We start from the raw sequence: 21928 nt of genomic DNA, 5'->3' as shown, positions 1-21928 counted from the left end.
GGAAGAAGGTGATCAGGAGTAGTCAGCATGGATTCACCAAGGGGAAATCCTGCTTAACCAATCTGATAGCCTTCTATGATGGAACGACTGGCTGGGCAGATGAGGGAGACCAGTGGACGTTGTGTACCTTGACTTCAGCAAGGCTTCTGACACTGTCTCCCACAACATCCTCCTACATAAGCTCAGGAAGTGTGGCTTAGACAAGTGGGCAGTGAGGTGGATTGAGAACTGGCTGAAAGGCAGAGCTCAGAGGGTTGTGCTCAGCAGGCGCAGACTAGTTGGAGACTTGTAGCTAGCAGTGTCCCCCAGGGGCTCAGTACTGGGTCCAGTCTTGTTCAACTTATTCATCAATGACCTGGATGAAGGGACAGAGTGCCTCCTCAGCAAGTTTGCTGATGATTCAAAACGGGGAGGAGTGGCTGATATACCTGGAACCTCATGAAGTTCAACAAAGGCAACTGCAGGGTTCTACCCATAGGGAGAAATAACCCTATGCACCACTACAGGCTGGGGGCTGACCTGCTGGAAAGCACTGCAGAGAAGGACCTGGAAGTGCTGCTGGACAAAAAGTTAACCATGAACCTGCAAAATGCCTTGTGACCAGGAAGGCAAATAGTATCCTGGGATGCATTGTGAGTGTTGTCAGCAGGTGGAGGGAGGTGATCCTGACCCTCTCCTCAGCCCTGGTGAGGCCTCATCTCGAGTCCTGTGTCCAGTTCTGGACTCCCCAGGACAAGAGAGACATGGAGCTACTGCAGTGTAGGGCTACTCAGATGATTAAGGGACTGGAGCATCTCTCCTATGAGCAAAAGCTGAAAGAGCAAGTCTTGTTCAGCCTGGAGAAGAGAAGACTGAGAGGGGATCTTATCAATGTCTACAAATATCTTAAGGGAAGGTGTCAAGCTGATGGGACCAGACTCTTTTCAGTGGTGCCCTGCAACAGGACAAGAGGTAACAGGTATAAACTGAAACACAGGAAGTTCCACCTGAATATGAGGAAAAGCTTTTTTACTGTGAGGGTGATAGAGCACTGGCACTGACAGGTTGCCCAGAGAGGTTGTGGACTCTCCTTCTCTGGAGATATTCAAAAGCCATCTCAACACAATCCTGGGCAATGTGTTGTAGGTGACCCTGCTTGAGGAGAGAGGTTGGACTAGATGATCTCCAGAGGTCTCTTCCAAGCTTGACCATTCTGTGATTCTGTGAGTATATGATATGACTCCTGAGCGAGATTTTTTTTCCTTTGAGTATGTGAGTACATTTTTATTGTGTTGGCAGATAGTGAATATTGAAACTTCTCAAAATCATTCTGTATTTGTTTCCATTCCAACTTCCTTGTATTGCAGGACAAATCAATAAAAACATATTCACACCTTTTAATGAACACAGAAGTTCCAGCCAGTACCTCATTTACCACAAATTGGTATATTAAGATGGATCTGTGAGATTAAGTGGGTTGTATATGATCTCACCGAAGCTCATTGGGTTCTGGGTTCCTTAGCACAGCTCTAATTCCAAGATTACTATCTGGGTTTCCACATAAATACTGTTTTTCATCTCTATGCAGTTGCATAAAGCGTAGTATAACATCTATCCTCTCTTTTGGCTACAGTTAACTTTTGCAGTGCAATTTTAGGTGCATTGTCCTATGTCATTTTAAACTTTAAGAACCTGAATACCATCTCAAGTGAAGCGTTTGCTACATCAAGACATCGATCTTTCATTGCTTTTTATCACTTTGAGACTGGAAATAAATAAAAGATTTTTTTTCTTTAACCTTTAATTGTTAGCTGGCAAGAGAATAGCATCACAAAACCATATCAACTATTCCCTAGATAATTATATGTATTTGTGTATCCATGTGTGTTCATCTCAATATATTATCAGGATTAACCAGCTGTTCTCTTTACTAAGTGCAGGAAATACAAGCAGTTCTCTAAATGTTGACATTGTCACATCCAATTACCCCAAATAAACTTGAAAATCTTCTAAGGATAACATAGACATCATTACATCACTGAAGGCTGTCTAGTGAACAGTCAGAAATGGGGCTTGAAATAGTAGAAAACACCAGTGTTCCTGGCTAAGTTTAAAACACAGCACACTTCTTCACAACTAGTAATTGTGAAATTTTGAGCCTATAGACACTCCTCTCTCTCAGTGCATATGCAGTTGTGGATGCACAGGAACATAGCCAACGGAGTTGCCTATCTGCTACCTGATGCAGAGGTTTCCAAAGTATTTGAAAATTTAAACATTTAAAAAACACAAAAAAGAACAGAAGCTGAAATACAGTAAACAATGCTCTCTAAATTGAAAATCTGTAATTTTTTCCTGWTCTTTCCTCAATTATATAAATAACTTTTTTAATAATGAAACTTGTGTATCTTTTAAAAACTCTTAGTGTAGAATGTAATATTTATCCAGTAGGACAAAAGAACTGCGATAGCATCCAGATATATTTATCACTTCCTTTTTGTGTCGAGTAAAACTTTGTGTAAAGCAATAATTCCCAAAAAGAGTCTTGTTTGCTTTCACATATTTGCCCAGGTTAAAGAAAAGAAAGACATGCACCCCGAATCTGAGGATCTGATCAAAGGTAACTATTTGTTCAATGAGAAGAACCATATGATCCCACCATATGATCCAACTATCCTTAGGCTGAGTTCTGATTCTAGCAACAATCCACATGCTCAGAATAAAATAAAATAAAATAAAATAAAATAAAATAAAATAAAAAAAACCCACAAAACACACATCCTTCTCTCTCTCTCTTTTTTTAAAGAGTTTATTAGAGCAGTGCCAGTAATAAACTCTACATTCACAAACAACTGTTACTGTTATCCAAATACAAAACCCAGTTAAGAGTCCTTAATGCAATCTGCTAAGGAAACTATGATGTCATTAGATTTGAGATACTTTCCTTCACATTTTTACTCATCTTTAAAAGCAGAACAATTCTAAACCAAGCCAAATTTCAAGGAGCTCAGGTATTTGAGTATCTGAGTTTTTCCTTCTTCTTCTTCTTCTTCTTTTTTTTTGGGGAGGGGGAAGGAGTGAGGGAAAAAAGCAATGCAAAATCTTACAGAAATGGAGGAACACTTCACATGGGAGGCATGCACAATAAAGCATCTCATTTAATAGAAATCCAGACATGTTTTTTAACTAATGTCTTCAAAAAAGGAAGCAAATTTCAGAGCCAGAAACCCGTGAGCACAAACAGTCCTAGACAATTTATAATTCTGTACTGTAAATAGCTGGTCCATAATTCACTGATGGAGAATTAATGAGAATATTTGTTACTAATACCCATAAGAAAGATAAGGGGTGGTATAATGTGGTTTTTACTTTCCTAAAACGCTTTTCAAGGACAACAGAGAAAGCTTCCTGACAGCAAAAAAGCAACAAGAAATATTGCACTGACCTACTGATTTCCTACGTTCCCATCAAAGTAATCCATGTGTAGAGACATTAAAGAACAATTTATCCCAACTGACAGTTTCCAAATAACTAGATGCCTTTTAATTGCTGGCATCATTAACCTTAATAGTATAATTGTGTAGCTACAAATAATAATAATAATAATAATAATAATAATAATAATAATAATAATAATAATAATAAAATATCCCCACACTCCCAATTTATTCAGCAAAACTAGAAAAAATGAAGTACAGAATAAATTCTAAGGAAGAGAAAATTTAAAAGGGAGAAGAATTCTGAACAGATAAAACCAGGAACTTTATCAGTTTTATCTGCCACAACTCCCAACATTTAAGGAGTAAGTGTATGCAAGTAAACTTCTTCAGACAAGTAATAAATATTAATAATTGCTAACTGCCTATAGATTTTAAGTGACCTTTTCAAAGAACATGCCAGCTCTCTCCATCTCGTTTAAGCACTGTAGAACATCTTTTAAAATCAGTGTTGCTTTGAATGATTCATTCGTGTGTACATTCAAGGTTCAGCAACACTCCCTGCTAGAATAACCTCTAGTGAAGATATCTTGACATACTCTTTTATTACTAAGTTTAATCATGTGTGCAGTAAAGRAGGTATTTTTGCTTCTTTAGGAAGGAGGGGAATATATGATGAAATGTTTCTTCTCCCTAAACAGCAAGAAAGGCCTATCCCACCTCATCTGAAATTCCYGAGACACCCAAGGAAGGGTACTGGTCACTACAAGTTACTTCTTCACTCAAGGGGGAGGGACAGACACCTCCAAAATGTTCAGATCACCTTCAGATGTTCAGAGATCTGAGTGACCTGACAGATGTAGATGGTTCTGTCAGCACCTAAACACAGATGGGATGCACTTGTGTTAGAAACATCCACAGTGTTTTAAACAGAGCAGCACATGCCAAGGAAAAGGAAAATTCATTTTGCCAGATAAATCTGACTCTATCCTGTCACTGGTATAAATAACCAGCCTATTCTCTCGTTTTTTTCCCGCAGTCATCTTACTGAGAAAGAAAGAATCTCGTAGACCTTCGTTCTTCTATGTTAAGGAAGCTAATGTAGCAAATGTCTGATTCAGCATATAAACATCTGGGTAAATTGCACTGGGCTTAATGTGATACAGTTGCTCAATGTTTGAAGTTAACTACATGCTTAAGTGCTCTGTAAGATATAAAACCCATCCTAYGCAGTTCTCTGTCAAGAAAAAACACAGGAGGGCTGAAGGATATAATCTGATTATTAACCTTTGAGAGAAAATCTCTTTAGAAAGCAAAAACTCACAAAGAATAACCTACTGGGCAAGGCATGAGGTTGGTCCTTGGTCATGTTCCTATTGTGGTCATTGTAATACTCTTCCAGCTGTCCTTTAACAATCTCTTCATCATCTCATGGCCCTTTCCTCACACATAAAACAGAGATAATGACTTTTAGCTCCTTTATGTAGTGCTTGGAGAGCCATTGATAAAAAGCTAATCACTATAATGAGGGTTTCTACGGTAGCTATGATTGGCCTGAAAGACGATACAACATGCAAAGAGGACAGTCCATCAGATTTGAACTGTAAAGTATGTTTTGCAGAAATAATTAGTTAATTAAAGTGTCATTGCCTAAATGTTAAAAWTTCAACACGGCAGGAAGTTCATGAAATTTCTGATTCTTGTACCTTCAATTCTGCATTAGGTATACCGATTTTTCAGCAAGGAGCTGTATCAAACAGTAGTGTACATTTCCTTTTTAATCTATATTCTCTGATGAGCAAAACTATACACTGTGTCCTCTGCAAACGTATTTCCAGGGAGGAGGTCAAGCTTTTTTTTTTGCTTGAAACCCAGAACAATGCCCAAAATATCCAGATACCGCTGGTTTTGGTTTTGGCCTGACTCTTGTTTGGGTTTAAGAAAATGGTCCACCCCATTCTGCTGTACTGCAGGAGGTAACAACTGCTTTCCACAAACTTCCTTTTTTCCCTGGAGTATAATATGATTAGTAAAAGGTCCTGGTGTAACCTCAGGACAAAAAAAAAAAAAAAAAAAAAAAAAAAAANGCATTTAACTTCAAGCTCAGCTTAGTCACAGATATATTTTATTTCCTAAGCAGAAATGTTATGGAGTAGTCTGAAGACAGGTATATGCACTGTCTCAAATATTTTGATATTTACCAGTTTTGCTAAATACAGCATCTTCTTCCCCATTTTACAGTCAGGTGTATCATATTATGGGACAGATCTACCAAAAATTAAGGGAATTTAATTCTTTGATATGGCATTTTCTTAATCTTATTTACATCTAAACATATACATGAATACAAACACACACACACAYACATATATGATTTGATTAAAAAAACAAACTTGAGTAACAGATGTCCCCATAAAGGCTTAGCTCTAGTAAAATTATCTCCTGTGCCTTWTGAATATTCTTGTTAGAAGGTATATTTAAAACACTGTGGCTCCCTCGAGCTGCCTGGCTGAGATGTACATACCATGAACATTACAAAGAGAACTCTCAGAAGAAAAGTTGAAAGCTTGAGAGATCCCATAGACAATTGGTAGCAATCATGTCATCAGTCATCTTCAAATTTTATCCAATCCTGTCTCATTAACTGTTATTTAATATGGCTTTGACTGGCTAGAGCTCCTAGGAGAACTCCTGCTTCCAAATAGAGAAAAAAAAAAGACATGTATTGCTAATCTTTCATGCTAAAGAAACAAGACTGAACTAATAAAATACAATTAGCAAATCCGTTCAGTGTTGTGAAATCCAGCCAAGCCTGCTGCTTTAACACTTTCAGCATTTTTGTTAAGGCCAATTTTTTTTCTCTTGCATTCTTACGAGTTCTAATTATTATTATTATTATTATTATTGTTATTATTATGTAGTTGCATGGTTTAGCTGTTATATGAAGATAATTGGACATGGGCACTGGGGCATAAACATTCCTTTATGAGAGACTCCGGAAAGGTGGGGCAGACTGCATTTTTTCTGTGCCATTAAAGACCCATTTTGTCTTGATCTTCTCCGTAGATGCCCTTAGGGTTACGAGAAGAAAATCATCAAAAAGAAATATACAGGTTGTCTCTTACAGAATGCTGATATCAGCAAAGCACGGACTTTTTGTATATGGAGCTGGTATTTTCATACATTAATACCTCAACTAAATGTTATTGCTTTTTATCACCTATAAAAGTTAYGTCTATTTTTTGGCTGCAGGTTAGCAGTTATGTATTGGAAGATAGTTGCTACATGTTGCACAGCTGTTTGCTGACATTTCTTGGGGTCAAGTAACCACACCTACAGAGTCCTSTGTTGTAACGTCTGATACTCAGAGATGTTGTTAATTAAGTTTGGACAGCTATTGTCAAGTCTTTGCTTCAGAATGCATTGCAAAAGTAAAAATATACCAAGATTGAAGGTAAGTTTCTTAAGAAATTACTCTAAATGAAGGTTGCTGTAGAAGAGTTAGCAGAGAAGAAAGTTGGGTTACTAAAATCACCTGAATAATTGTGACCTTCTGTTAAGCTCTCAGGAGAACCAAGTGCAACTAATGAGATTGACTGAGTCACACCCCATAGTTTAATTGCTAGGTTACTGACTGATACTTCTCTTGTCTGTTGCAATTGTAACTATATTTTTATGGATTTTTTCCCTCCTTTTCTTCCGCTTTGGCAAATGGGTGTTATTTATATATGCATAGATATATAAATACTTGCGAAGAAGTACACTTTGCATTTTAGTCCTTAATGGATCAAAGCATCCTGTAAGCAGAAGATAAATGTGTTGTAGGCTTCCTTACTTAAGCCTACCAGATGGCCGCGTTATCCAACTGGTTGAATTGTTCCTAGGTGACATAGAAAGACAAGAGCAATAAAGTGTGATATAGAAAATGATGATGAAAGACGAGCTAAAGAGAAGAAAAAGGGGTTATTGCTTCAAGTTTTCTCTAAGGGAAGGAATTAAATCCGTTTGCCTGCAATCACTTACAGTATTAAACYACACAACTGTGATTTGGCCTGCTAGTCTTATTCTCTTTTGGCATCCTTGTGTTGATTGGAACTTCATCAGGGAAGTTATATCGCTTCCCATGCAAGTCAGTGGGCCAGTAAATAGCAAACAGATCATAGTCCCAAGAGGAAGGCCCTCATTTTCAAAATAAGCAGCTCTGTTCCTATGAAAATATTGGAATTTTATTTCCCAGATGACATATTAACCAATTATATTCAGCTAAAAGCTTACTAGATCATCTCAAAATTTTCTTTTCCCTTTGACTTTCATCTAAATGTGTCTAATTCCTTGAAGGTTTTTCAAAAACAAGTTGTCTTACTGCAAAAAAAGTCCCTTCAAACTAAGTCCCTTCAGAAGACCTAGGCAACCCCCAAAATCACTTGAGGTAAACAGAATGTAGTTAGCATTTAGGCCTCTTTGTGGTCTTCAACCATAAAACTATGAGATGTTTCTTTCTTCAAAGACTATATCATGTTTATAACTAACGTGATAAATTCTAGATCTGAACAATAATGAATTACATTGGAAATCACTCCTTAAGTAGCAGCTGGACTCCTTGAGAAAACTAGTAGGTCTAAAAGCATGCATGAAATGCTGTCCAATATACAAAGAATTTCTATCAAACCATCTGTCAGCCCTTGGAGGTTGGACCATCATATATACAAATAATGTAAAAGAGCAACAGACTTCCTCTTTTAAAATATAGCTTACACATTTATTGCAATCCGCTCTTTCTACCACCATTTTCCTGCTAGGAAAAATATCTAAGAAAAAGAGGGAAGAATTCACTTTTATGGGCCAGTGTGACCTTGTTTGATTTAAAGGCTTTTTATCTGCAAAAAGCACAGTAACAAAACACACAATGTGGTTCCTGTTTACTTAATGTGCTATTTCCTTCCAAATTCCAGTAGGGTCATATATGTAATTTTTTCATTTAATTGCTTTCAAGATACTTCCATTTTCAATAACTACAACAGAACTAAGTTGTTTACACAGATTTTGCCCTTTTCCCACTCCATAAACAATTAAGCCTCTATGATGGTAAGCAGTGTCAACATTTTTATGAACGCTGCTCCTGTAATAACTCAGTCTATGCTTCACTTTGTTTTTTTGAAATAGGCCAAAATTAGGCTGTTCAGGGGAGGAATATCTGGCACTTCTGTACATTTTTTATATATATATATGCAAAATTATTCCTTCTTTTTTTTAAGGCTACTCTCAGCCTGACAGATGAAGCAGAGAGCCAGTCAGCTTCTGTGCAACCACTCCACTCTCGGGGGGATTGTGGGTCCTTTTGTCACCAAGCTGTGACCAAGGGGCCAAGGCTCATTTGGGAAGCACAGACAAGTAGGTGCTGTTTTTAGAGGAGTTGCTCCAGATCCCTTTCCCAGGTCTGCTGCTCCTTGGGGAGCTGGCTCAGGAAAGGACACAGCTCCTGCTAGACTCCAGTTTAAGGTGAATCTTAACCAAGACAGTCTCTTGGTTTTGGGATTAGGTTGTCYACTGCCCTTCTAGAAGTAACCTTATGTCATGGTCTGGGGCCCAGCTGTAAGCACCAACCTAGGTCTGAATTCTCCAGTGAGGCCTTGGACTTTGATCTTTCTACCTGTCAGCGGTAAAGGACTAAGCATATTTCTTTTTCATGGGGGTCAAGCATGTCAAAAGGATTTGGTCCAGCTAGATGAGGAAATACCTGTTTCAGGAGCGCACTACCAGGATGCTGACAGTAGCGCTTAGGAGCGCTTAGATGGACCTCTGCATTCCCACCACCACAAGGGCAAAAAGCAAGGCAGAAAGCTCGTAACACATCAACGGCAGAGCTCAGCACTGCTGAAGACCTGCATCAAGATGGCTAGGCATAAGTCTAGTTACATCCGAAAGAAATTTAGTAAGTACTACTATTATGACACAACTTTCTTTTATAGTTTGGAGAGCAAAGAGGACATGAATAAGTAATAACAACCATAATTTATTTTTTTAGTCTATCCAGAGGTCATATKGCTACTACATTTACTTTTCATTACTTTTACACAAAGTATTAGAAGTCTTGTTTACTATTATGAATATCTGAAAACAGTATGGCATTTACAATTGTTTATTGACTTGTTCTAGGGAGGAAAATAACTTTTTATGTTTCTCTAACATATTTATATGGCTTTACATCTTCCTATCAAAGCAAAAATTCTTAAATATTATGTCAGTATTCTCAAACCTAGACACACTTCAGATTTCCCCTACTGCTATACAGTGYTTTATCTAAGCAGCTTGCTTCTTAGCAGTAGATATGCTCCTTAGGCCATGATGTACTAAAAAGATTTTTAGTAGAGGACTTACAGTGGAGAATTGTTGTCATTGATTGGCTAACCACACATCCACRTTTCCTCCATGACTTCCTCAGATCCAAAAGACCTGCAGGAATGAAGCTCCTGCCAAGGATGGAGCAAAGGGGGATGGGAGACAAAAGATGTCCCTCCAAATGAGTCTAATGGTCCTGAAGATGGCGCAAGGAGAAATGGCTTCTCTTCCAGCTCACAGGTAGAAATACTACTACAAATGTGGCATGAATACAAAGTTTTAAATTCTCATTTAGTTCCCTACATGAAGTCTGCTTATCCTTGACTCAAGAAGAGCAAGATGAATTTCACTCATGGAGAATTTCAGGACAGTATGCATCAGGCTTGATGCATACTGGCTTTATAATTAAAAACACACAACTGAAGAAAAGATGGTCATAAAATGTTGCCTGGGGCTGTATCTAATACATGATGTTGTTTTAGTTTCCTTCTTGCATTATATTTTTATCATCAACGCAGGGAGTTCATTAAATCTGTAAAGCTGTTGAAGTTATCTGACAGCGGATTGTATTACTAGAGAGAACTATTGATCCAGGTTACTCTATCCCATTAYAACACGCTACCATAAAGCTTGAGAGAGTGAGCAATCTGTTGCTTCTGCACTGACTAGTTATTTCTCATGGCTGGAATAATGAAATGTTTTCTGATGTATAATCATGACAGATTTTATCTGGAATGAGTAAAACGAGTAAAAGCCAGTCATAAAACACAGTATGGCTGGAGTCAAAGGAAGCAAACTCTTCTGCTCTTCCATCAGACTGACAAATAACTGGCRCATTGTACAGCTCTTTGTATATGACATTAAAACTCAATCAGCCGGTTTCTTGCTGTGAGATTAAAATAGAATAATTTATCTTGAATATCAAAGAGAGCACTATATTGTGAACTCTAAACTTCTTGTATGGGTGCAGTGTATTTCCTGATAGAGATTGAACAATATCAAATGGACACTCTCATCTCYGAAGATGTAATACCTGAAATCTTCACCAGCACAGGGAACCACCAGGTAAATCTTAAAAATGTAAAGATTTACATATAGTCTTATGACTGGCTAAAACTCACTGAGAAGAACTCAATTTGAACACATTTAAGGTGAAGGACTCACAGGGATATTTCTACCAGGTTTTCTATAATTTAATACATGCTCTAGGTGACCCTGCTGAGCAGGGAGGTTGGACTAGATGATCTCCAGAGGTCCCTTCCAACCTTATTGATTCTATGATTATACATATACTATATTTTTGTTACTATATTGACAGTTGGCAGCCTCACATCCCACTAAAGCACTACCCTACTTTCATCTGATAATTTTAATTACTTACAATTTAATCAAAATTGAATTTTTGARGCAGAAATTTTCAAAGGCTTGTATGTGCTCCATGTGATTTTTTTCCTGAATAATTTATCTGTCTTAGAGAAAATTTTGRTATTTTCTCCTACTATCCAGTTCATGTAAAAGAATTCCGAATTCAATTCCTGGAAAAGTCTTAATATGATCATGCTTTGGAGCAACAACCATCTTAGCTGCTGCCCTAGTATCAAAACTTACGCACTTTGAGGTGCTGCCCAAATTTGGCCATGTTATAACCCCCCCCCMAAAAAAATAAAAGGTTTAGCAGGGGCTTGCTCAAGGCTAACAATCTTCATTGACACACTCCAGTCTCTGAGAGCTCATTTGCTGAAAYCTGGACGTGCCATCCCAATGCTCTAAGCTATGGGCTTTTCTTGACGTTGCTTCTCACACTAGTTTGAGGCCTCTGGGGCTGGCAGGACCTTCTCCATTTTGTTCTAAATATTCCCCCTGCTGGRAAGAGGGCTGGGGCACTCCAATTTTTGCGAGAACGTGTCATGCTGACACAGACAGGACTGACCTTCTGGCAAAGGGAAGGCAATRCAGAAGAAGGGCAAGGAAAGACTGAGAATCCATGCAGCACATCTCCACCCAAAACTTCCACACTTCCAGCCCAAGAAAGGTCTGGCTTCTGCTCCTATCCACAGTTTATGTGAGACAGTTTATAGCAAGTGTTGAATTCTGAAGTCTTGCCCTGCCACCCACCTGACTCTCTCCCTTCCTATACACACTTTTTGGAATATTAAGAATGAGTTAGAAAGCAAATAAAAAAAATACTAAGGCTGTACAGTACAGCTGGTGAATGGAGAATTCGGTATTTCACAGGCTTAGCCACTTCATAACATAGTTCTTCGAGCTCTGTCTCACAGTGAYGATAGAATAAGCCAGTATTCTCCTGAAAATACCTAATAGGCATCTGTTTATATAACATCTGTACTATAAAGCACACACATGAAAGAACTAAATTACGACAACATTAAACAGTTTTACCTCTGGCATTTTGTGACTTCCATGTGCTTGATTTGGTATTGTTACTGTCTTCTAAGAGCCTTTTTTAATATGCAAATGTATCTACATCTTACATTATTACCAAGTACTTTATACTTCCATTGCATCCTACAAAGGCTTGTTTAATGTTTTGGTATCACTTAGAAGGAAGCACAGTAAAATGCAATTTAATATGGAAAAATGCAATTTAATTTGGAAAAAAGATGCCCTACAGATCACTGTATGAAAGGAAGCAAAATGCAGCACTAGAAGTTACATATGAGGCCATGGCATCAACAAGTAAATAGGAACAGAAGTTGTGCCTCTGAGCGATGGTTCAAGCTCCAGCTGCATCCACTTCTCGTAGTCAGAACATGCAAAACCTTTCCCATGTTCATATTCTGCGATGGGGGACCTACGCTATCGACCTACGAGACAGAGCCTCCCCATCCAGCTGCTTGTCTTTATGAAATGTAGACAAGCAAATTATCTCCAAGACCTTAGCATATAAACTGGAAATACTAATAGCATCCTGAAAAAATGACTTTGATAAATAGTTGTTGAGGGCCCACCAGAATCAGCATTCAGTAACTCAAACCCTACGATTTGACAAGCAAATTGGATTTGAAAGACAGCTGGCTGCAGAGACTCCACGTGTATTGTACATGATGGTCAGTTCTATAATTACAGACGTGTAAAAACATCCTCGGTAGTGGTGTCCGTAGATACTACCAAATTATTTCACAAATGGCGTCTTGATACTTTTGCACAGCAGGCTTTCAGAGGCTAGATCAGACCTTTATTTCTGAAAATCTGACCTTGAACTCTGTAGCTGCTCCCCCCCAGGGTTTAAGAATTAGCTGAAGATGAAGCACAAATAATTCTAGCAGGTCTCCTACTGGCAATAAAGCAAAAGTACAGAACACAGTAGATCTTCTCCTGCAGTTAAAAGTGCCCATTTCTTCCATAATCTCTGGACTGTCACATTAAATTTTTATTTTCTTCTTTGGCATGTAGTTTTGTTGTTTACTAGAGGCCTACATAAAAGATATGTAAATTAAGGAGGCACTGTCCCTTCTCTTCTCCACTAGTTAATGATAATGTGTCCCTTTTCTCTCAAAAATGTCAGGGGAGTTGGACTGACAGGAGATGTGAGTCAGAAAACGTGGCAAAGATATCAAATGTGACCCTTGGTTGGATAAATGGAGCAACAACCGTGAGAAAGATAACTTAACCTCCAAATACTGTATTGATAGGAGTGATATCAGACTACCACATAGCAGTCTGGCATTTACCTTTTACAAAGAATAAAGAAAAGCTGGAGGACACACATAACACTTAACTGAGGTCTTGGAAAAATGTGTTGTAGTAAGGGACATGAGCAGTTAAAACTTGAGCTTATCAAAATAAGACCAAGAGGAGATTTGATTAAGCATAGCTGTACCTTTCCAGGGAGAAAATGCCAATATTAAAGGCCTACTTAATCTAATGGAGAATGACATAACAAGAACCAATGACTAGAAGCTGAAGCTAGATAAATGAGAATTAATGCCTCTACTTCTAGCAGAGATGGTGACTAACCTTTGAGACAAACTACCAAAGAAAGTGGTATATACCCCGTTTATTGAAAACTTCAAATTAAGACTGTGTGACTTTCTGGAAAATATCCTTTAGTCAAACATGCCAATGGGCTCCAGCGGGGGAAGTGTTTCTGTGACTCCATTAACAGTGGAATCTACTTTAGCTCTTGAATTAGCTCTTGAATTACAGCACTACGATCTTACATGACAAAAGTTTTAAAAATCTTAGCTTCCTCCAAAGTAAGAACAGCTTCAGTGTATTTTACAAAGAGATGAATGGACCGTAGACTAAACTGCTCCTCCTCCCGTCTCTCTCCACAAGTTCGTTAAGGCAAACTAGGATGTAGCTCCCAAGATCTTCCCCGCCAGTGCCTCCAGCTGGATTTCCAAAGCAGGGACCAGCGGCTTCCGCACCGGCCTCGCAGCAGTACCCTGACGAACGGGCACGCGGTGTTGGTGAATCCCCCACTGCTCTTTGCGTCTGCTTCCGCCCAGCCCCGGTCAGCCATACCCCTCACGAAAGGCCATATAAACACTACACAGAAACATTATTAGTGCTCTGGAGAGCACCTCGCTGGTCTCGGGTCCTCGGATTGCCCTGTTGCCTAAACCCCGGTCTGCGCCTCCGAGCGCGCAGCCTCCTGCGGGCGGAAGCGGCTTCGGGAGCAGCGGCGACGCTTATCGCACCGAGGGAGGCTGCAGCGCTGATGCAGCACGGGGAGCCTCTCCCCAGCGCCTCTCCCCTGGCACAAGACCCAGAAGGCCAGAGCAGCCGTGAAGTCACAGGTTTTAAAGGAYGTTTCATTAAACAAGGTACAGAGAGTTTAACTCCAGCGTCACGCCTGCGTCATATGGTGTGAAAATGTAATGTAAAATTGTAAAATTTGTTTAATGGGAACAAACCGCACCTACAGAGGTTTGATTCATTAAAAGTTCATATGAGGAGAAGAAAAAATTTGTAGGATTGTGCAGTGCTGGCTATTCTTGCTATCTGCTGCTTACTCAGGTGCCTTTTAGAGTAAAAGAAGCAGTATGGGTGGAAGGAGCCAGCACAGGACTGGCAAGAGCAACTCCCCCACCAGCCACATTGCTCCTCTCCAGAAAGATGCTGCACAAGACTCAGCCAGCCCTCATGTATTTTTTCCAAAGATGCCCAGACTCAGCTTGACTTTCTGCTGCATTTAAAAAGCCCATCCCACTCAGTGGGCATTTCTGACTGCAGTGGTATTTCCTGTATGTAAAAGTGGGAGTTGTCATGCCACAAATCATATAAAATATGTTATAAATTAAAATATATATATATAAAATAAAATAAATTTAAAACATAAATATAAATATGTAAGATATATGATATATTTATATTATATATTTTAATATATATTTATATTTTAGATTATGTATTATTGTGTTTAAGTATTATGATAATGTATTGTATAACAATAYATTATATATATAATATACATATAYAAATATTTTATAAAATATTCCACACTGCAAAACCTCAAGTCCACAGTTGTTTATGWTTCCTAGAACATATGTTTAAGTTTCTCTTTGTTTTGTGTATGCTTTTTTGCAGTATGCTTCCCTCTACTTTGGCTCTACTTTTTCAAATTAACCTTGGCTGCCTATACTGACAGTGTTAAAAAACACTTGCCTGATTTGTCAGGGGCATTCTCAAAYATAAATCAGCTAAGTTTGCATAAGCAGTTCCCCTCCTGCAATATTTAAGTAGCAGGTGATTCGTGTGTTATGATAAAACTGCCTGATCCTGACAGCTCTGAAGGTTGCAATGCAAAGAGTGTAACTGATGGAAGRAAAATTCCTATAATTAGGTCAAAATGTCTTCTGTAGCTCTAGCATCAGAAAACTGCATTATATTTTATTTTACTACATAAACTAGTAACAGAAATGTAAACTCTAATTTCGCTTCTGACATAGATGTCTGATGACATCTTAGCTCTCCAAGAAAAAAAACACAAAAACCATACCGGGACTGACTAAGTTTTCAAGTTTTCAAGCTGTGGCACTTAGAAAGTTTTCCCTCATTCTCTGAAGTATTTCTGACTGCACTGGTATTCACTGTATGTATAATATATTGCTGGGGAAAAAATCAAAATTGAATATTTAAGTGTATTAATTTATAAAGCTTACTATGGCTTGACAGAAAAATCAAAAAGTTGCTTGCCTTGTTGTCTAGAYTAATTTCTTACAAACTACCTGAGTATAGCCAAAGAGCAAGTACCAAGCACACCCCTCTTAAATCACCAGAAACTGTGRCTGGTGAGTAACAGTTAACCAAAACAGCTCCCCTCTCACCTACATGCCCAAGCCAAAATATGACCGGAAATAAAKTTTTATGAGGTCTTGTCAGGTCCTTCAAAGCCATGGCTTGACCAGGAAGCTGGCTGAAATTCTCAAATGAAAGAATTCCACCCAAAAATGCCAATGTTAAAATTTTAAATGATTTTGTGGAGCTGTCAATTTTAATGAGACTGCTGAAGGAAATGAAGTATGTTTCTTCGTTTCTTCATTGACCACGAGCCAGCAATGTGCCCTTGTGGCCAAGAAGGCCAATGGTCTCYTGGGGTGCATTAGGAAGAGTGTTGCCAGCAGGTCGAGGGAGGTGATCCTGCCCCTCTACTCAGCCCTGGGGAGGCCTCATCTCAAGTATTGTGTCCAGTTCTGGGCTCCCCAGGACAAGAGAGACATGGAGCTACTGGAGAGAGTCCAGCGTAGGGCTACAAAGATGATCAGAGGGCTGGAGCACCTGCCCTGTGAGGAACRGCTGYGAGAGCTGGGCCTSTTCAGCCTGGGGAAGAGAAGACTRAGGGRGGWTCTKATCAATGTGTACAAGKACCTGAAGGGAGGGTGTSAAGRGGATGGGGACAAACTCTTTTCAGTTGTCCCRTGTGACAGGACARGARGCAATGGGCAGAAAYTGAAGCACAGGAAGTTCCGCCTGASCGTGAGGGGGAATTTCTTSMCTGTGAGAGTGACRGAGCACTGGCACAGGTTGCCCAGAGAGGTTGTGGAGTCTCCTTCTCTGGAGRTATTCAAGGYCCGCCTGGATGCARCTCTGTCTACTATGCTSTAGGTGACCCTGCTGAGTGGGGAGGTTGGTCTAGATGATCTCCAGAGGTCTCTTCCAACCTTACTGATTTTATGATTCTATGATTCTTAYAAAGGCAAACACATCTCCCTCATCTATCTGTAATCACTTGGCAGAAGTTGAGAAACAGTAAAATATTCMTTATTCCTTCTACAGCAAAGGAGACATTTTATATTCAATGCTTTATTCACCATATTGCATAAACACTCCTGAACAGAATCTTTGTTTTAAAGCTCTAATTTATAGGGATCTTTGCATAGGGTAATGCTTACATGGGGAACCAAATCCCCCAAACAAGATGGTTRTTTGGTGTCCATATGGCAACAGGAGTTTCCATTTGCAAGTGTCCATGCAATAGTGTCTTTAGCCAGATYAGGTGAGTTCAGCTGCTGTTGCTGATTTGTTACATCCGCCGGCCCAAGCTCCTGCATGACCCCCAAGYACAAGCATGGTTCCTCACTGTAGACTTAAAGTATGTGCAAAAAAAGATGTTCTTACATGACKATTTTGGCACCAGCATGAATAATTTCCATTGACATTACCTATATATGWTCTGCTTAATTTGGCAGAAGGAATGACCTGAGGGAACCTCAAGCAACTAGTCTCCCCACCTAGGATGGTAACCACCACCCTAAGCCACACAAGGAGTGCCTACAATGGGTGTGGACGTGGCAGGAGCTACCYGGGTCCATCTCAAACTGTGTCTAACTCTTCCCACTTGAAGAGCCCCTGCACCAATGTGTCAAATGCTTTTCTGTGAAGGTAGCTAGGAGCTCAGTCAATCATCTTGTCTCGGGTTGGTCCATTGTCTCAGACCAGTCCATTGTCTCATTGTGCAGAGAACTAGCTGAGGAGCTCCTGGACCACACAAGAAATTCCTAAAATAAGTGCGCTCAGTGTGCACACAGGCAAAGCCCTGATACCCAACTACGCCAGTTATAACTGTGGGACAAACCTGAATTTCATTCTTGCATCTCACTTACAGTTTCAACCTCATAGCTCCTRTCACAATGGTAGTCCCTCTCCCCAAAACACAATACTTTTCACCTAATGATATTTGAGCAGTAACTGATACTTAGCTTTTACAGAGTATGTTTTACCAACAGAAATCAGAGGATTAATATTATCCCCTTTTTAGAAAGGGACTTTACAGGTAGCTGTAAAAGGGGAAAGTGACTTCCTCAAAAAACTGACACAGAACTGACACAGAAGTGAGAACATATGTAACAGAACAGGTAGCAGGTTTAATTACTGTATTTCCAAATACATTTGGAAATCAAAAATAATGGAAAAAATGATTACTGACATGATCTCCTCATTTCAGCAACAAGGGGACACCTAGGAGTTGTCATGGGATGTGACTAGGAAACTTGTGGCAGTCACTAACAAGACCCACATTCCTCTTGTCTCTGTGTTACACGATTCATTCTGGCAATTTTCTAAATATAAGAAAATATATTTAGGATAAAAAATATACATTCTATCTGTCTGGATATAAGACAGAACAGAAACTAGGTTCTCAGACTGGTAATCTTGCCGTCATTGAAATAAAGGAACTTGAAGACAGAATGCAAGAGAAAATAATGAGACTTTTCCTTAAAGCAAAAAAGCCTCCTCACCTTTAAAATGTATCCATTAGGATGCTCTTCTCCCTTTTAAGTAACAGAAATGGGAACAAAACCCATCATGATTTACAGGAACCATTGATAAATAAATTATACTTCAGTACTACAGTTTTCAGGGTACCTGGTTCTTTTATTAAAATCAGCCTTCAAGCACTAAAATGAGAAATCACAGGAAATTAGAACTATGTTTCTACTGCAGTGCAACCAGAAAATACAGAGCACCCCCTGATTTACAACACTGACATTGCAGATTCTGCAAACTGATGACTACCTACAGGCTTTTCTGTTTGCTTGAAATAGTGCTGAACTTTAGCCAGCGCAGGAGTTTGATTATTGAGGCAATCTCTTCTTGCCCTATTCATTATGCTGATAAAACAGCAGCTACCACTTTACATTAGGCAGAACTTCTGCTTTAATTACAGGATTTTACTAAAGCTTGTCTTTCAGTGACATTTCAGGAAATGTGGAGTCTGCATCGGCAATGTAAAAACAACTAATTGATTCTGTATCACTGTGCCTGCCCTACTACTTAYAATAGATTATGGTTCTTGGTATTCAAAGTGTGGAGAAGCATTATAGTGACATCCACCTCCTGCCTAAGTAAATATTCTGTGTGAAAAAAAGATCTTTTCCTGGCTGGATGCTAATGCAACCATAGAATTAAGCTCTTTTATTGTATTAGATAAAAGTTTCCCTCACCTATATGAAAGTTTGATTTGAAGAATATTTAGAGAAATGGTTATCTATAGATGACGATAGATTACTGAAGTTTAAAAACTGAGTCAAGAGTGTTGAACTCAATCAATGTGTGATTGCAATGGCAAAATCGGATTCATAGAAGTTATTTGGAAAAACCTGCTAGGAATAAAAAACAATTCTTAACTATCAGCAAGATGCACCTCACACGAATGTCAATCTTCCCAGCTTTAGCAGTGAACATAAACAAACACAGTTAGCAGCACAACATTGAATAAGTCCTATTGTTCTGCATTCTTTGGGCACCTTAATGAAGGTCACAGGCTACATGACATTACAAAGACTTCCAACATTAAGTGATTTTTTTTTTCTTTGAAGCAAGCCATTTTCAGGAAGCACTGTTTGGCTTTGCCTCTCCACAGTTCATCAGGCCTTCAAGGGATCGTCCTGCCTATTTAAGACATCTGCAAATGCAACCACCTCTAGTCCATTAAGTCACTAGAAATGGGCACTCATGGGTCACAATCATCTAACTCATTTTAGATGCCTAAAGACATTCTTTTAGAATGCAATGAATTGTGCCCCAAGAGAAAGCAGTTCCTTCCCTAGACTCTAAGAGTCTGGACAGCTAGCTCAGATGCAGACATCTGCACTCACAGAATCACAGAATGGTTGATGTTTGAAGGGACCTCTGGAGTTCATCTAGCCCAACCTCCCTGCTCAACCAGGGTCACCTGCATGTTAGACAGGGTTGCATCTAGGTAGGTTTTGAATATCTCCAGAGAGGGAGACTCCACAACCTCTCTGTGCAACCTGTGCTAGTGCTCTGTCACCCTCACAGGAAAGAAATTCCTCCTCATATGAGAATATGAGTTTCTGTATCTCAGTTTGTGTCCATTTCCTCTTGTCCTGTCACTTGGCACCACCGAGAAGAGTCTGGCTCCATCCCCTTGACACCCTCCCTTCAGGTCCTTGTACACATTGATAAGATCCCCTCTCAGTCTTCTCTTCCCCTCAGGCTGAACAGGCCCAGCTCTTGCAGCCGTTCCTCACAGGGCAGGTGCTCCAGCCCTCTGATCATCTTTGTAGCCCTACGCTGGACTCTCTCCAGTAGCTCCAGGTCTCTCTTGTCCTGGGGAGCCCAGAACTGGACACAGTACTCCAGATGAGTATACTCAGTCAGATGAATCCCACTGTTAGCATCCCCACAGAGATTCTACACCCAGGAACCTGGATAAACACTTCCAGTACAAAAAGGATCAATGTTTTCAATGCTTTCAAGTATAAAAGCAAAACTTCTTTATCAATTTCACTATTTGGAAATAATGTAACATAGGTCTGTACCTATGTGTTACATGGGTAAGAAGTGATCTGACACAGTAAAATACATTTGACAATCAAGAGGAGACCCCAAGTAACAGAGATACTGTCTTTCTCCCCTCTTGGGAGGGTCTAAACACATTACAGGAACAGGAACTTGATACCTTTTCCCTTTGGGCTGTACAATATAATCTAATCAATGCCTTAAAGACACTGCCACTTTTCAAGTCTAAGACAGCTCTGTTTGTACTATTGTAATTCTAAGTTTGTTAAAGGACTTAATTTAGCCATCATTCCCTACCTCACCCCTAGAAGGAACACAATCACTTCACTCAACATTTCTAGTAGAAAAAAATACCAATCTTTTCCAGAAAATTACTGATCTATGCATAAATTTCATAAATTAACAGTTCTGTTTACAGAAGTGATCTGCCAGTCATAAATGTAGATATCGAATGCCCTGACATCAATAGCAACACTCAGCACCAGACTATAAATGAGATCTGATGTAATGTACCCTTTCGTGGGGGTGACCCACGTCTGCCCAGCTGCCAGAATGAGTAAAGCTGAAATAGTCTCCGAAGCCTTATGTAGAATAGTCTGTTTGCAGAGCAGGAGGTCAATTAAGTGCTCATTAAAAAAAAAAAGCATATTTTTGCAAAATTCTCTGTAAATAGAATAAATAGAAAAAGGCAATATATAGATTTAAAAGTGGTACTTATCTGCCTCCCTCTAGAGCTTGTTCCATGCTTCACTGGGCTCAGTGGTGGCTGCTGCATCACCAGTATGCAGCATGCTGGATCATCATTTGAGTGGGAGCCAGCAAGCCATGGCAAGGATAGACTTATGGGTACTAAAAAGAAAAAAAGTCAATTTTGAGGTAATTACATGTTGAATGCCCTTCTTAGCCTGAAGCTGTTGGGGCCACTCAGCACATATGGTTAAGGTTGATGAAATTTTTAAAGTCTCTGAAATTTATAAGGTTACCTTGGCAGGTCACCCAGCTTGATTTTTTTTTCTTATGTACAGAAACAGCTGAGAGCGAGACTACACACAGTTATTGACTGTAAGAGGGTAATGCAGTCGTGCTGCATTAGGAACTGCTCAAGGATCAAAAATGAACCAGAACTCTTCAGTGCTCCAGGAAAAATGACTGAGGAAGAAAGGAGGAAGGAGGGAATGATTATTCGTGGCATTCTTTATCAGGTGTAGAATCACAGTCCTGGCTCTATTCATTCCAATTCTCCAGCCTCAAAAGAAATGGAAGCATTTGTAAATAAAGAATTGTAAAGAAGGAATTGTAAAACAACTGTCAAGAATTCCCTTTCCCATTTGTGCAGGACATTTGATGTGGATGGATGTTTCCTGCAGTGCATATGGGAATTCCTTATGTCCCTTAAACTATTTGTTTACTCTGAGGATTCTTGACTTTTTTTTTTTTTTTTT

The 21928-nt window shown here is 39.3% G+C and overlaps 1 protein-coding gene across 1 annotated transcript in view; it reads right to left on the bottom strand.

Moving 5' to 3' along the window:
• Positions 1–21928, bottom strand: part of HS6ST3 (heparan sulfate 6-O-sulfotransferase 3) — a 328373-nt gene that overhangs the window by 37638 nt on the left and 268807 nt on the right. The gene's annotated exons all lie outside the window — the stretch shown is intronic.

Source organism: Rhea americana, unplaced genomic scaffold (assembly GCF_003343005.1).
Source record: "Rhea americana isolate MKP2758 unplaced genomic scaffold, rheAme1 scaffold_23, whole genome shotgun sequence".
NCBI classification, from domain to species: Eukaryota; Metazoa; Chordata; class Aves; order Rheiformes; family Rheidae; genus Rhea; species Rhea americana.
The sequence above is the reverse complement of the archived record's forward strand: the minus strand, read 5'-3'. Positions and strand labels throughout refer to the sequence as shown.